We start from the raw sequence: 4115 nt of genomic DNA on the forward strand, positions 1-4115 counted from the left end.
GTTCCAGTGGGCAGTTTAACTCACAGTCCAAAGTCCCAGTGAGGTGGCATATTCAGGGAGGGATGGGCTTTGGTGGTTGCAGCTTCTTTATACAGTTCTGCCATAATGGGCATAAAGTCCTTCATAACAATGTTTAGGCCATTAACCATAACATTTCAGTCTCTTACACCACCATACAAAATTATTCAATATTTTAATTAGGAGTAAGCTTTATAAGAAATGAAACAGAGTATAAAAAGAGCTGTGCACAGAACATAATTTTTTTCATTGAGTTTGTTAAAGAACTACATATTGGATTTTTTAGCACCAATTCTTGGAATCTCAAAGCAGTAATAAAGTTCATTTTTGAGGAATTCCATTAATCATTTTCCCTATGTAAACTTTATAAAACATTCCCCTAATGCGAACTCCTTCCTATTTAATGATTGTCTGTTTAAATCAAAAGGAATTGCTACTTTGGGATTTCAGAAGAAATATCAAACAATGTTTATCTAGACAAATAAAGGTAACTGTAATATTCAGAAAGAAGATGCAAAGTTTTTTATTCCGATTTTTATTAAGACAATGCTTCAAGATCTTGTAAACCTGTGCTTACTGAATGGACATTCTGCAACTAAGACTAGGTGATGCAACTGTACTGTGAATCAGCACGTGAATTTAATCTCTGTTGTGATGTGGGTACACATTCCTCAGAAAGCTATTTAAAATGCCTCAGTTTTTACATCTGCAGAAATAAGTGCTGATTTACTAAATTACTGATAGTTGTGAAATATTCAGTAAATGGAAGAGGCAATAGAATTACAAAATAACTTTGAAATTACAGTATCATTTTTGTTGAAAGTGAGACCACCTAAACAACCAGCTTTCTCAGGAAGGGTCAGCTATAATAGGTTGCCTCAGACCACCTCTGGACAGGCTTTGAATATATCCATAATGGAGTCTCCACAACCATTCTGGTCAACCTGCGCCAGTATTTTACCAACCTCACAGTAAAAAAAACCCAAAAAAAACCCCAAACAAACGAACAAAAACCCAATCAAAACAAACAAAAAACAACCCAACAAAACCAACCAAAAAAAAAATTGAACCTGCCTATTTTTTAATTTGTGGCCATTGTCTCTCCTATCACTGTCTACTACTGAGAGGAGCCTGCTTATCACATCTTTAATTCTCCCATCAGGTGATTATACACACAGATGACAACCATTCAGAGTCCCACCTCTCTCAACCTGCTCACTCCAGTGCCTTAGTCATTTCTGCGGCCCTCAACTGGGAGATCTCCATAAAAGTCCATATCTTTCTTGTGCTGGGAAGTCCAGAAATGGCCTGGCATTCCAGATGTGTTTCATCAGGGCTGAGCAGAGAAGAAGGATGACTATCCTCAATTGCTGGCAACAACCCAGGAGGCTGTCAGCCTTCTTTTCCTCATAGGGCATTTCTGGCTCAAGGTCACCTTGTTGTCCACCAGGACCCCAAGTCTCATGTCTACAAATCTGCTTTACTGGTGCATAGGGATATTTCTTCCAGGGTGCAAGATTTTTCTTTTCCCTTTTTTGAACTTCATTAAATTCCTGTTGGTCCATTTCAAGACTGTCTAGGCCTCTGTGAATGGCAGCACAACTCTCTGGTGTCACAATTCGTACAACTTATCTCACGTTTTAGATCTCTGGAATTTAAGGGAGACGTCTCTGAGACATTACTATTTGCCTAACTTGGAAGATAGTCAAGTTTTTTGGACTCTGAATCCAAGGCAATAATCTGTGTTACAGTGGTTAAATTTGTATTGTTTTCTCCTTATTCAGTGTCCCTGTCTGCATGCAGAAACTCTTGAGTTCTTCCTGATTTAAAATAACAGTACTGAGCGTACCACAAAGCAGACCTTCAGCTGTGTTCAACAACATTACGAGGGGCAAGAACAAGCCTGACAAAGAGCTGACTTTGGTATTAATCTGGGAATTACAGTCATCACCCAGAAAATGGGGAGGTCTGGTCTCTTGGCCTTTTCAACCCTGAGTGATTTATACCAGCATTTTTCCTTCTTCAGACAGTCTCATTTTTTTTCCAAAAAGCCCCATACCAAATAAAGAAAAAACTACAAAGCAGGAAAGAAACTTGAGAAAAGAACTTAGGTCTGCCCTTTTTGATTTTTTTTTTAAACAGATTTCAGCCTCTGCCTAGATATTTCTCTTCTGTTTCCATGATAAATGAACTCTCAATGGTTACTTGATAACCTATTATTTAGGGAACACTCTAGAAAAATGGTTTGGTTCCTTTTGAAAGGAGACAGGCCTTTCACTAGTCTTCATTAAATGACATTTGAGTACTATAGAAGTGATACCTCCTGGAAACCATACTTAAAATCCTGCTCAATATATGCACTTGCAGAGAATTACTTCAGCAGTACGTTCCAAGGGGATGAGCATATTCATCCTGAAAGCAGCATAAACTTTCAAAGAAGCCAGCCTTTAAGTTCCAAAATTGGATTCAACAGTATTGATATAGATAGCCCTGCACTTGGCCTTTCTTACTGATTAATGCTAGGTCAGCCCTTTTGCAGTATATTCATCTTTTTGGATTGCACTTCGGAAGTGACAGATACTTCTAAATGATTGTGTGGGGAGCGCAGAGGTCTAACCCTGACTTTCTTGGAGCATTACTCAGATGAGAATGTTGAATTAGTCTCTGTGGATCTCACCTGAAGGTTGCATTTATTAGATGCTGCTCTTTACTTTCCTGCCTTTGGATAGAGTCCATTGTCAATATTTAACATCACTTTTAAAAGTAAGGAGAAAATACCATAATTATTATATATAAGAAGCCAAGCAAATGAGAAATGATCACAATATGAAAGTATTTTTTTTCTGATTCAGAACAACCTTGTAATACTTACATGATAGTTATGATCTTTCTTATGATAGTATCATCACTACTATTTTTATAACCAGAACTTTCACAATGCAAATTTCATATGGTTTTTTCCATGATGGATTTATATTAAATTCACTATTCAGTCAAAGCAACCAAAATGGAAAGGCATACCAATGACCATTGAGGGAAATAATGGAAAGTTTATATGATAGTAGTAAAGTCTATAAATGTCATGAATATGTCTTAGTTGCCAGATTTTCTCTTCATAAACCTGCACACTCAGGATTAAGTCCTGTAGCAGTAATGCTGCAAGTATATTAAAAATTAAATTCAATCTGAAGTGTTGCAGAAATGTTTTGGATCTCTGGTTTATCACCATGATAAGGCTGTATTTATATGTGTTTATACTTCTTGAAGAGGTACATGAAAAGTGGGGGAAGGCATGTCCTTGCCTTGGAAAGCTACCAAGGACTGAGAAAGCTCTGGCGAATGTGGTTAGGTGGAGAAGAGTCCCAGCATAGTCCCAAAGCCAACCTCTGAAGTGATGGAAAAATCTTCTTGCCAACTTAGGGGGCCTTAACAGAATGTGCTGCTATTCAGAAAGAGTATTAAAGCTGAAATGATTTGGGGATGGCATACCCACCTGGAATATAGGTAAGCAGGAGACATTTGTGTTTTAACCCTTTGTTAACTTACAGCAGGACAGTCAATAATTTATAAGTGCAAGATTTAGCCCAAAATTGTATTTCAGTCAATGTTCATTTCTGATGGTTTGCCTTTTTTTTTTCCCCGAGGAGACCCTTGTTACAGCCAGTCCCAGAAGGTGAGGATAACTTAAGGTCTTGTTAATAGATCCCTTGGGGTGGATTAAAGTGAAACAACACTGAATGATCAGTGTTTTTAAGTATATATATATAGGGTTTATTTTAGAATTGGCTGCAAAGGAAAAAAAAAGATGTGTACACATTTTGGGGTTTATTTTCTACAGTAATATAGCAATAAAGTAGTATAAAAATAACACTTAGGAAAACACATAAGGAAAAGAAAGGATAAACATTGAAAGATATATAATCACCACCCCTTGGATCCAGTGGCAAGACTGGGTTGTGCAATTCCAGTTTTCACTGGCCAAAGTGACAATCTCAATCCATCAGTAGTAGAAGAAACCCCCAAAATTCAACAATTTCATGAATTATATGCACTCAGGTTCAGGTGGAAACGCCCAGTTCCGCCCCCCCGCCCCCCCC

This window comes from Corvus brachyrhynchos, unplaced genomic scaffold (genome assembly GCF_000691975.1).
Source record: "Corvus brachyrhynchos isolate BGI_N302 unplaced genomic scaffold, ASM69197v1 scaffold28, whole genome shotgun sequence".
Lineage (NCBI taxonomy): Eukaryota > Metazoa > Chordata > Aves > Passeriformes > Corvidae > Corvus > Corvus brachyrhynchos.